At 44.3% G+C, this 13,263-nt stretch overlaps 1 long non-coding RNA gene across 1 annotated transcript in view; it reads left to right on the plus strand.

Annotated features, from left to right (window-relative positions):
• Positions 1 to 222: 222 nt before the first annotated feature.
• The window catches only part of LOC309611483, a 30,316-nt gene continuing 17,275 nt past the window's right edge, over positions 223 to 13,263 (plus strand). Inside the window, exons 1-2 of the long non-coding RNA XR_014234549.1 lie at positions 223 to 10,504; positions 11,165 to 12,392. This is a non-coding gene — a long non-coding RNA (uncharacterized lncRNA). The remainder of the gene's footprint in view (positions 10,505 to 11,164; positions 12,393 to 13,263) is intronic.

The following is a 13,263-nucleotide window of genomic DNA, read 5'->3' on the forward strand; positions in this document are numbered from 1 at the left end:
CCTGGACCGGGGCTCGAACCCGTGTCCCCTGCATTGGCAGGAAGATTCTTAACCACTGGACCACCAGGGAAGTCCCCAGAATTTCCTTATGTTTTTTAAAGGCTGAAAAACATTCCATTGTATGGATAGACCACATTTTCTTTATCTGTTCATCTGTTGATGGACATTTAGGTTTCCTCCACCTCGTGGCTATTGTGAATAATGCTGCAATGAACATGGGTGTTCCAATCTCTTCGAGATCCCATTTTCAATTCTTTTGGACATATCCCCAGAAGTAGGATTGCTGGATCATACGGTAGTTCTATTTTTAATTTTTTTAGGAGCCTCTATACTGTTTTCCACAGAGGCCGCCCCATTTTACATTCCTATCAACGGTAGTGGCCCACCTCCTTTTGATCCTTGCCACATTGCCCTGCTTTGCCCCACCAGTTTAGTGAGCCCACCTTCCACCTGTTCTCTCTATCCTGCTGATTCAACTCGCTACACTAGGTGCTCGGGGTTCTGGATGCTCCACCCCATTCAGCCCCCTTGGTTAAGCCTCCGAGAGTGATTCCAGATGGAGCAGGGCTCAGGCAGAGGCCCTAAGTTCCTGGTCACCAAACGATCTCACATTCCCTATTGGCTATTTTTTACATTCTAGATCTGGGAAGCATTGCCACTTGTTTCTTATTTTCCTCCTCTTTCTTCTAGGAAGGGAGATGTAACTGTCAGAAGGAGTTTCTTGGCCTCAATCTGTCATTTTTCTGCTCTTGAGGCCACTGAAGTGGGTGAAACTGGCTCTCAGAAGCCCAGGAGCACAGACTCTAAACTTTTAGTAGAAACTTCCTTTCTGTTCTCTTGCTCCTCAGGGTCACCTGTAGCTCTAGGGGTTTGACAGCACTGAGCTCTTAAAGGGAAAAGCCCAGAGTCATGCACAATTCAATTCCCAAGTCACAGAAGGATGGAGTCCTTGCTCAGATCTTTCCCTTAAGCTCCATATCGGACCAAAAAGTTAGAGTTTCTTTTTTTTGTACAACCACCCCATCAATGGGCAAGCTGGCTCACTGCTAATCCTGAGCTTGGGAATCCTGAATCATCTTCTAACCAGGGTAGGTCTAGCACAAGTAACTTCCCACCTATGCTTGATTCATTTGGCTTCATCTGTAGATTTGACCTGCTGGAGTTCAGAGGTCCACCTTAAACTTGTGAGGAAGGGTGGCAAGTATGGAAGGAGAAACAAAGACCTTCAAACATTATTCTTACCCTCTGGAACCATATCCTCCAGTTTCAGTGATGGATAGAGTTGGAAAGAGAGGCGAGGGGAAAAGGTTCAAAACAGTCTTCTCCCTTAGCCCAGAATTCTTGGGCTGAGTATTTATTGATGCGGTCTGCTGGAAACATGGGTAGGCTGGAACCTGTACCAATTAACTAACCTATCTCGATTTAGCCTTAGAAAAATGAGGTTTCATCTCTAAAGGGGGTTCATGATAAACCTAATTTCCCTCTCTGAATCTTAAGTTTCCACTAAAGAGACACCAGTTAGAGAATCTGGGAATAGGTAAAGATAATGGGAATCTGATTCCATGGGGAGGTAGTAATAAATTTACTCATGTATGTCAGTCTCATGCCTTGAAAAATCATGTTGACCCAATTCTCTCTTTCCATTTTCATTATGATTGGTAGCTGTGATGGTCAGTTTTATGTGTCACCTTGGCTAGATTAGTCTCAAGTTATTCAATCAAACATCAATTGTTGCTGTGAAAGTATTTTGTAGATGTGATTAACATTCATAATCAGTTGACTTTACTGGAGACATCACATGTCCAATTTCAAATTATATTACAAAGCTATAACAATCAAAACAGTATGGTATTGGCATAAAAACAGACACATAGATCAGTGGAACAGAATAGAGAGCCCAGACAAAAACCCATGCATAAATGGTCAATTAATTTACAATAAAGTAGTAAAGAATATATGATAGGGAAAGGGTAATTTGTTCAATAAATGGTATTGGGAAAACTGAACAGCCACATGCAAAAGAATGAAACTGGACCCCTATCTTACACCATAAACAAAAATCAACTCAAAATGGATTAAATAATTAAATTTAAGACCTGAAACTGTAAAACTCCTAGAAGAAACCATAGGGGGTTATCTCCTTGACATTTTGGTCTTGGCAATGATTTTTTGGACTTGACACCAAAAGCAAAAGCAAAAACAATAAAAGCAAAAATAGACAAGTGGGACTACATCAAACTAAAAAGCTTCTGCACAGAAAAGCAAACCATCAACAAAATGAAAAGGCAAGCTACAGAATGGGAGAAAATATCTGTAAATCATATATCTGATAAGGGGTAATGTTCAAAATAAATAAAGAACTTACACAGCTCAATAGCAAAAAACCAAACAACCCAATTTAAAAATGAACAGAGGAAGTGAATAAACATTTTCCAAAGAAGGCATACAAATGGCCAACACGATATATGAAAAGGCACTCAAAATCACTCACATCAGGGAAATGTAAATCAAAACCACAATGAGATTTAACCTCACAACTGTTAGAATGGCTGTCATCAAAATGACGAGAGATAACAAGTGTTGGTGAGGATATGGAGAAAAGGGGACCCTGGGGCAGTGTTGGTGGGAGTGTAAATTGGTGCAGCCACTATGGAAAACAGTATGGAGGCTCCTCAAAAAATTAAAAATAGAACTACTGTATGATCCAGCAACTCCATTTCTGGGTATATATCCAAGCGAAATGAAAACAGGATATAGACTCTTGCACTCCCATGTTCATTGCGGCATTATTCGCAACAGCCAAGATAAAGAAACAACCTAAGTGTCTGTCAATGGATGAATGAATAAAGAAGATGTGGTGTGTGCACGCATGCGCACACGCGCACACAAACACACACTGGAATAGTATCCAGCCACAAGAAAGAAGGAAATCCTGCAATTTTCAGCAATATGGATGGACCTTCAGGGCATTATGCTAAATGAAATAAACCAGATAGGGAAAGACAAATACAGTGTGATATCACTTATATGTGGAATCTAAAAAAAAAGAAAGTTAAACTCAAAGAAACAGGGAGTAGAAAAGTGGTTGCCAGGGTCTGGGGATGCGGGGGTGTGAGATATAGAGAGAGGTTGGTAAAAGAGTATAAACTTTCAGTTATAATATGAGTAAAGTGTGAGGATCTAATGTATAACATGGTAACTACAGATAACTATTATATAACTGAAATTTGGAAAGGGAGTAAAACAAATATTCTCTCACACACCATATATATACTATATATATATCTATATATAGATATATATATAGTGTGTGTGTGTGTGTGTGTGTGTGCACGTGAGATGGATGTATTAATTAACTACGTGGGAAGGAATCCTTTCACAATGCATATAGTAATCAAATCATCATGATGTACACTTAAAATATCTAACAATTTGTCAATTATACCTCAATAAAGCTGAAAAAAAATCAGCTGACTTTAAGTAAATGAATTTATTCTAGATAATCTGGGTAGGCTTGATCTAATCAGTTGAAAGACCTTAAGAGCAAAGCTGAGGCTTCCTTGAAGAAGAAATTCTGCCCATGGAGAGTAGCTCCACTTCCTGCGTGACAGTTTCCTTCCAATCTGCCCTTCCTGATAGCCTGCCCTATGGATTTCAGATTTTCCTGGACAGCCCCCGCCATCACAGAAGCCACCTGCTCGCAATAAATCTCTTACTATATATCACCTACTGGTTGTTTCTCTGGTGGAACCCTGATGGATACAGTACTCTGCACATGTGTTCTGGAGCAGCTAGAATGATCTTGCAATTCCCAAATGTGCCAACTGCGTTTCTACCTCTATGTTTTAGCTTGTTCCTTACCCCCTGCTGGAATGTCCTCTTCCACGAGGCCACTTTTCAAGTCTTACATCTTGCCTTTAAGGTCCAGCTTGAAGAGCTGCCTCTTTGAAGCCTTCCTGGCTGTGTGGGATCTGGCGGTACTCCCTCCTCTGAATTCATATAGCATTGTGGGTGACCACTTGTTTGGCCTGCAGTCCAACTTTATATTGTTATGACCCCATAAGGGTCAGAAGCATGACCTCTACACCTTTGTTTCCCAAATCCTAACTGCTACTCTACTCAAAGATGATGCTTCTGAAACTCTACCAGCCCAAGCAGAGTGCCATTTTTGGCTTTCTGATGCCTTTCATAATTCCTTTCCCTTCATAAGTGCCAACATTTTCATGGTGCGGAACATCCCCACCCATGTGCTGGGGGTGCTCAGACAGGCTAAAATAACAGAAGGGAGCCTTCTGTAACATGACTCCAAGTAGGGAATAGAGTCAAAGACATGATTTTGATGTAAAACCACAAAGGAGTTACATCAAGAGGCTGAGGAAAGGTCTTGTTGGTCTTACTGTCCAGTCCTCAGGCCAGATTTCTGCTTTTTTCCACTTCCCCTGCCTGGAGTGATTCAAAGTCCCCTCTGGCTCCATGCAGGGAACACCTGACAGAATTGAATGTCCAACAACCTGAGTGGAAGATCTAAGTGGAGGTGAGGATGGGGGACGCAGGGGCTAAAAGCTGGAGCTTGGCAGAGGAGAGAGAGTCCATAGAAGAGAGATTCCTAAGTTCTCTGATGGCAGCAAGAGGACAACCCAATGTGGAGCCTGGCAGGAAGCGTTTGGTGGTCCAGGAACAGCAGGTAGGACGGGGGGAGTGCGGTGCGGGATTGAACCCAAAGTGAACACACCTGTCGGACAGCATTTCAGGCTGGAGCCTGAATCGAGGAACTCTTGTGCAAACTCCTCCAGGACTCTGAGGGTGCATGTGACTAACCCGCTGGCACCTTCCTCTCTCAGTGCTGCTGCACCTTCTGTGCTTCTCATGCTCCAGGCAGAAGAGAGGGTTACACAACCCATCGGAAATGACAGTGCATTCCTCCCTAACTCAAAGGATCAAAGGGCTCCTCAAAGACGGGAGGAGGGAGGGGTCCCTGTCACAAAGGTCGGTAGGGGGAACTCAGGCAGCCTCAGCCAAGGGGCTGTGAACGCCAGTTTCTTATTCCTGGCCCCATCCCTGTCTCACCTCCCCTGAGAACAAAAGGAACTGAAGTTTCTTGGGAAGAGAAAGCAGCGCTCTAGCTCAGTTACTTCCTGAATAAAACTATACTGTCTCTAGAATGGTCTGAGATATCTTGAAATCTGACCTTTGCTCTGAGGTGGGGTAATTCTGAGGGAGCTACACAGTGTGGCTGAGGGTGAGAAGAGGGGGCAGGGGGCAAAATGGGGACCCAAATCTTCATTAAGACCCAAGTCCTCCTGGGCATGTTGAATATGAAAAAATTTCTCCTTGCTGATGCACTCCTAAATTATCTGGGTCCAGATTGAAACTCAAAATCAACAGAGACAGTGAGTGAAAGCAAGAGAGAAGTAAGTGCCAGCAGGAAGGACAAGCTGCTCTCTGTGATGCTTACTCATGGATCTACAACTGACTAATGAGTGCGTGAGAGAAGAGTTCAACCTCACTAGTAATCAAGGAAACGTAAATCAAATCAAAGAGATACAATTTCCACCTACCAAACTGAACTGTTTTTAAAGAGGGCCTTCTCTTACGCATGCTGGTGGGAGTGCATACTGGCTTTCTGGAAAGTCACTTGGTAATAAGTAACAAGACTTGAAAATGATGACTCAGTAATTCTTCTAGGAAATGACTAAAGAAATAACAAGAGATGTGAACAAAGATGGTTTTATGCAAAGATGATCATTGCTTCATTGTAACAACAAAAAAATAGTTGAAATGTCCAACAAAAGAGAATAGTTAATCATGATAAATCCACATTGGAGAATATGATGCAGTTATTAAATATGGTCATTGGTATAGGCAATTTGGTCCAAAAATGTGTGTGAAATCCCATGGGCATTTTAAGTCTTTGCTAGTGGGGCAAGTTCTTTACCTCTCCAAGGCCTCACTCTATTTACCTGTAAAATGAGTTTATCAGTATCTACCCAGGAGAGCTGCTGTGAGAATTAAATGTGATCATGTGATCAGGGTTTCCGGCTGATTACGAGACTCAATCAATGTGGGCAATGATTATTTCATATTGGACATGCATAACTTTGTAATAAGGAAAAATCCTAATTCATGCTATTTTAAAATAATATTTCAGAAGAGTTTTTGATGAAATGGAACACAAAAATAACATATTAAATATAAAAGCAGAATACAAATAATGCGTGTGCATATAATCCCATTTTGCAAATGCACTCACATATACACAAATATATGCATGCATTTCAAAAACACGTAAAGGAGCTACCTCACAATATTACCAGCAGTTGAGTTGTGGATTATGGGTGATTTTTGTTTTCTCCTTTACAAGTTACTGTGTTTTCAAAAACCTCTACAATAAGCACGTTATCATTTTTAAAAAGTAAAAAATTTCCAAAGATTCCAAATCTGATGTGGGGAGAACACAGAAGGGAAAACTGTGACCTCCAGCTGTGAGGGGCCCCTCCGCGGGTGTCGTCGTGCTCCACAGAAAGCCGAGTCACCCCTGTGAGGCCAGGGTGTCCTGTGAAATATATAGACCAGGGTCAGACCAGCTTGTGAGGCACGATGGCCTCAGCAGACCTTTCCGGGGAGTGGGCACTCTGCCACCTGGGCCTGTATCGTAATGAGATAACGTTTGTGAAAGCACTTTGCCAAAGAGAAAACTCTATCCAGATAGGCGATTCTGGGGCTTATTCTAGAGAAAGGAGGCTCTCAGAGCACATTCCATTAAGGAATTTCACACTCTGCCTCCTCCTCCAGACTCCTCTGTGCCTCCCTCCCCTGAACAGAAACATATTTAGTAACCCTATCTAAATCCTCTTCTTTCCCTTAATTTGATTAAGAAGCTAGGGGAACAAGGGATGAAGTGGAGGGTGAGGAGAGGGGGAGACTGAGTTGTGGGGAAAGATTAGAGGAGCTCAATGGATATCTCGGCCAAGTGATGCCTGAGTGTGGACAGGACAAGGGCCTCCAGGTACTTAGTACAGAAGCACAGAGCACAGAGGGAGGGATACAGTTGATCACGGAGCAGCCTCTCTGGCTGAACGAGAACCAAATAGGGGAGGGTCATGCTTTAAGGATTAACCAGGGGAATGGGGGACGTTTCCTAAAGGAGGCGCTAGCATCTTTCTGCGTCTCTTCTGGATCCCTGGAGCTTTAGGGTCTTCGGATCCTTAAGAAGTTCCAAGAGGCTAATGTGTTGAACTCCTGCTATGTGTGAGGTACTTTCACATATATCAACTAATTTACTCTAATTAAGTAAATTATCACCCATGAAACTGATGCTCAGAGAGAATAGTTTTTTGCCCATAAGCATACAGTATCAGTGGGGTGGGGAAACTGGGGTTCAAACCCAGCTCTCCCTGCTTTTACCACTCTTCCTGGCAAACATTATCCTCAGGAGGAAAATAGTAACAGCCAGCATTTATTTAGCCCTATGTGCCTTACAAATAAGTGGTTTCATGTAATCCTCATAATATCTCTAAAAGGTAGATGTATACTATTAATAAACCCATTTTACAGATGAGTAACCTGATGCTTAGAGCAAGCAATTGAGCTAAAGTTATAGAGCTGGTAAATGGTGAAAGAACAGGGCCTTAGAGAGCCTGGGAAAGTTAAAGGAACATTGGGTATGAGGCATTTCGAGTGAGAGGGGAGCTCCTGTTTCATGTGTCTCTTCTAATAGCTGGTTGCTCCTCAAGGACAGGGACCTTACCTTGTTTATCCTTTTCCCAGCCCTGAACACAATGCCTGGAACACGGGGAACGTTTGCTGCAAGAACTAGTGGTACTTGTTAAGTTTGGCCAAGTGAGAGTCTCCAGTGTGGTGAGGATTAAGTGAGACATATTTGTCTAGGGATTTCCAAGTCTAAAATGTCACAGTGCTGGGCTTCAGAAAAGGATCCGCTGGCAGTGGGAATCCCTGCAGGAGGCTTTAAAGGTGACCAGGACCTTGACAATGGGCAGGCCCAGGGAGAGGGTTCCAGCTCCCCTTGCAGGATTTGATTCAGACCAAAGTGACAATGAGGGGGGATCTGGCACATACTCCCCACTGGTTCCTTCCACAGGGATGTCTCAAGGACATCTCCAAACCTTGGGAGATAAAACATAGTATGGGAGATGAAGGTGAAGGTGGGAAGAGTGCCATCTGGGCAGCTCAGAAAGACAGGAGAGAGAGGGAAGTGGGGAGCTTAGTGCTTTAATTAACAGGGACCTAAGACTCTTCTAGAAATAGGTTTGAAAGGATAAAGGGCAGAAAGTTGGTCTCTTCTGGAGAGGACTAATAGTCTCCATGAAGGGACCTCAGGCTTCAGCGAGAGTCTCTCATTGATAGATAAATACGTCGTTGCTTTATGGTCCACTACAGCTTTAGATAAAGCATTCCTGCTTCTCTTCCTTCTATAACCTGTGAGGAAGGCTACCAAAGGGCAGAGAACAGAAACAGCCACCGAGTTCCTGGGCCAAGTCCAGGGCTTCCTGGCCTGTATTCAGAGCCTCAGCTTTTCTCCCCCTCTTGCAATAGTTCTTGGTGTCTTTATGTGAGCTGCTTATTAACCAGAGGATATCAGGGCACTGGGAGGGGAGAGCTGGTGCTGGTTGCCAGTGAGTGTAATTCAGAAGCACAGAATGGGGCAAAGCTGATGTGTGCGGTCTGGGTGACAGAGGATGGAACCAGACTCTGGTCACCACGCTGGAGCATCAGCTTGGAGGGTCCTGTGACCTGTGGGGGCAGCCGGGAGAGCCAGGGGTTCACTACCAACACTGCCTATCCATAGAAGAGTTCCATTTGCCAGGATGAAGGATAATGAATGGCTCTGAAGCAGCTGGATCTATGCTACCTTCCCACAGCAACAAGTGGAGGGAGTTCTTTCAATGCTGTAGGAACTCCTCTACCATCCCCTTTTCCAAAGACACTACTTTTCAATTAAATATGAAAATCCTGGGCATCCTCTCCCCTCTCTTCTGGTAAGCTGCAGCTGACTGTCCTAGTCTACATAAGTACTTCTGATGGGCTTCATCAGCCAGCTGACCTCTTGGGGTCAAACCAAGGAAGCAGAGCCCACCCTGGGCCCTGAGATGGTTCTTGATACTAGAGCACAGAATGGCTTCCTGCTGTGTCTAAAGAAATACAGCTTAGCCAGGCTTCGGTTGGGCTGCAGTGTTAAATGTCTTAGGTTTCAAGTTGGTACCAGCTGCACTGGAGGGAAATGGTTGGGGAAATTCTCCCATTTGGCTTCTTTCCACATGGAGGATGGCTAAAGGAAGAGAGAGCTTAGAGCTGCTGTGCTGGTGCTGATGCCTTAAAAATAATGATATAAACACAGCCACAGAGGTTGGCCTGTGGAGTCCCTGATGGGGACCAGAGAAGAAATGTTGTCCTGACTTACCCTTCAACCCATGCTCTGCAAACATAAGTGACCCAGCCCTCATCTATCACCTCTGAAGCTAAACAACTTCCCCAGATGGCCCCATGGAGCATAAATCAAGAGGGCCCTAGCTTCCAAGAAACCTGTACACAATTGCAGCCCTCAGAAATACTTGTTCTCATATTCTTTCTTCCTCTATGTTCAGAATACGGCGCTAGCAAGTCATAATCCCAGATGAATATAGCAGATCATCTTAAGTGTGTTACTCAGTTTCTCTGAGCCTGGATCCTCACCTTTAAATGGGGATCATGTCATGTCTGCCTCATGGGTTTGAGGTGGAAATTAAATGAGATAATTCAAGGAGAGTGCTTAGTTCAGTGCCTTGATGAATGTCAGCTTCTATATCACCATTATTTCATTAGCTGAAGCCCATTCCTAGGTACAAACAAAGAAAACGAACAAACAAATAACAGCAATTCTAATTGTAATCCCAAACAAGAAGGGCTGTGGGCTACAGCCTCAATGATTTCATAACACACAAAGCTTCTGTCTCCTGCTTACTCTCATGCCAAATCTGTGCCAGACCTGGTTATACGTGGTAACCTCGGTGGCCTCCAAGTTGTTTAAATTAAATTCTCACAGAGAATCCCAATGGATACTCAGACCTGCTGAAGCCGAGACAAATTCAAACATGCTGGGCTGGCAGTGAAATGTAGGATAAGAAATCATCACAAAGAAAGTTTGTTCACATTCTAAGAGTGCCTGAAGAACCACGGTTTGCACAGAGAGCCCTCCTCTCAGATGGGCAGCTCACAGATTCTTTCCTCTCGTACTTATTCCACAATAGCACATCACACCCCTAACAAACATGTTTTGCTCCCAACTGCACAGGTAAAGACATGATGGCATTTCTGTTTTAAAGCTACTGAATGCCAAAGCCTTTGCTTCTGCTCACGTGTCCTAACCTTCCCTGCCTGGGAATTGGATCTGGGGTAATGGGTGACCCAGCAGGCACAAAGATGACAGATTCCTGCATCATGTAGCAACGCCGGGACAACCTGCGGCATCTGGCCTGGCTGGCAGGCGGGCAGGCTGGGAGAGGCAGCTGTAAGTACACCGACCTTTGTCCCCGTTTGCTCTGGGAGAGGGCGGGCCCTGCCAATGCTGCTCTCTTCTTTCTCTCCGTGTCTGCCTGGGACTCCTGCTAATCAAAATGTTCTCCGGGACCTGAGAAAGCCTGACCCTGGTGGGTGGCAAGCAGAGACCTCTTCTGGCAGCCAAAGGGCGCTCTGAACCTCTCTCCAGACATGGCAGGCACGGGGCTCCTAGGCATGTGTACGTTCCTGCTCCCGAAAGAAATCTCTTCCCTTCTGGCTTTTTTCCAACTAGAAGGCTTATCATTAACTAGCCATCTACTCCTTTAGAAAACTGTCTACTCTGGGCACTCCTTCTACAAACCACTAAGGGATCCAAGGGAATATATTAAAGGACAGTGCCCCTGAATTTGAGCTCAGCAGGGTTGCTTTTCTCTTTGCAGGGCTCGTCCTTTGGGGAGGGAAACGCTCCTGTTTCTGCCTTGCTCACTGCCAGTTAAGTGGTTGTTCTGAGGAAACTGTGTGTCCTTTCTTCCAGCAAGGTTCTCCAGTCCTCTGGCTCCCCAGGCTGGACGCAAGGAGGGTGATGGAGGCACATGTCTAGTGGGGAGCTAGGGGTACTCTCTGGCTCTTTCATGGTAAATCCTCCCGCTTTTTTCCCTTTCTTTCTTAGTTTCCCTGAATGATGCTGCTGGGGCTTAAGGCAGGTTGAGCCAGAAAACCAATTTTTCTTGAGAAAAGGCTGAGAGTTTTCTCTTTTAAGTAAGAAGTTAGGCCCTGGTTGCCTATTCCCTTCACCTTATGGAGGGCACTACGCCTGCCAGTTCCCTTCCATCTGGCAGGGGAGCCCACAGTCAGAGAGAAGCATCCTTCTCTTTCACAAATAAACAAATCCAATCCATGTGCTAGAGGACTTAGGGTATATTAATAGACAGATATTTTGTTTTCCTATTCTGGTGCTTATCCCCTTCCACTAGTATGAAAGATAAGAGAACACAAAATGTTCTCCACCAGCTACCCTTCTCCCCTCCCCCAGGGAGAAGCAAGCCAGGGGGCATAAGCTATTCTGTTTAAAGCCATCGCTTTAAATGTACGAACTCTGAGAAAACAGACTTAAAGGTTTATATTCCCAAAAAAAAAAAAAAAAAAAAGGTTTATATTCCGTCTCTCTTGGCTACTGTTGCTGTTCAGCAAAGAAACTCTATATTGTTTAAACCCTCCAGGCAAACGGGTTGCAAGGCAACCTTCAAACAATAGAAAATACCCCAAACTAAAAATACAGGCTTTAAAGGATAGAAAGCATGGTGGTGTCTTGGGGAAATAATTCCAAAATTGGAGTGAAGGAGAAAGGTGTCAGTTAGGTTGCTTTTATGTCACATCAGCCCATTTGCCTGCTTTCACCCTTAACTGAGTTTCTTATAATCCAGGCATATTGGATTTTTACTCCTGGACTCTTAGTTCTTTCCATGGTCATCAACACCTTTATGGGGGAAGGGGCTCAAAAAGGCTATAATATCAGGCTGCCTCCTGTCCTAAGAAAAGTTACAAAGATTCTTATCAATGTACTTCCCCACTAGCTCCCAGCCCTGACAATGACTGCAACTCCTATTCCTGAGAATCCTTAGAAGCCCAAGAAAGAAGAGGGCTGGGGTCCAGCTTAATCACAAGGGTCCTGTGCCAGGAAGGCAGAGGGTCAGAGTTAGAGAGGAATGTGACGATGGAAAGAAAGGTTAGAGTGATGCACCTGGAAGACAGTCGAAGGACCACAAGCCAAGGAACGCAGGTGGTCTCCAGAAGCTGGAAAAGACAAGCAGCTGCATTCTCCCCAAGAGTCTCCAGGAGGAACGTACCCTTCCCAACACCTTGATTTTAGCCTCATGAGACTTCTGACCTCCAGAAAGGTAAGAAAATACATTTGCGTTGTTTTAAGTTTGTAGTAATTTGTTACAGCAACAATAGGAGACTAATACAGCAACTGAGAACCCAAGGATCTTTTACAAGGACAAGAAGCCTTCTGTTAGTTCTTGGGTCCTCTATACTCTAGTACTGCAGGCAGATGATTGGGAAACCATGGTGTTTCCTTCCTGATGTACTTTACCACAAATGACCAGACCATCGGAGGGCACTGAATCGGGTGGGCTGATTCACTATTATATCTCATGGCTTCCTTTAAACAAACAATCAAATAAACACAAATCAATAAAAAGGCTGCTCTTTTATTTTTACCCACCGACAGGGCAGACTGATCAATCTATTATCCAATAGGCAGACTTGAGTGTCTGGGACATGGTTTTCTCCCATAACTTGTGGCCCCACCCCAACCAGTGTCACTCAGAGGGATCAGACCAGAAAGGGAAAAAACTGGAAGAAAGAAAAATAAACCATTTCTATCGCCCTACTCCAGGTAGCCGGCCAGAAACTATAAGAGAATCTCTTGGACTCCTGTTTGGAAGGAAACACTTAAGAGATTTCAAGGCTCTCTCGTCTTTTGTGAGCAGGTTTGCTTTTTTCCAGACTATTCTCTGATTAAATGTCTTCTAAGGGCTTGCATAGAGAGCCTAGGAAACCCTATCTCAATAAAAAAAGAGAAAAGCACAGGATTCCCCTAGTTCCTTGCCTCCTAGAAGCATAAGCACGGGAAGACCGTAATTTACTCTGTCTCATGACATTTCTAGGAGACAAGAACCTTCGGTCCGGTCCCCATTTTATAATTTGGGACCCTGAGTATTACAGAGAGAGCAGCAACATGGACACAGTCACCCAGCAAGTTAA

The sequence above is a fragment of the Balaenoptera borealis genome (assembly GCF_965194805.1).
Source record: "Balaenoptera borealis genome assembly, chromosome: 14".
In the NCBI taxonomy this organism is placed as follows: domain Eukaryota; kingdom Metazoa; phylum Chordata; class Mammalia; order Artiodactyla; family Balaenopteridae; genus Balaenoptera; species Balaenoptera borealis.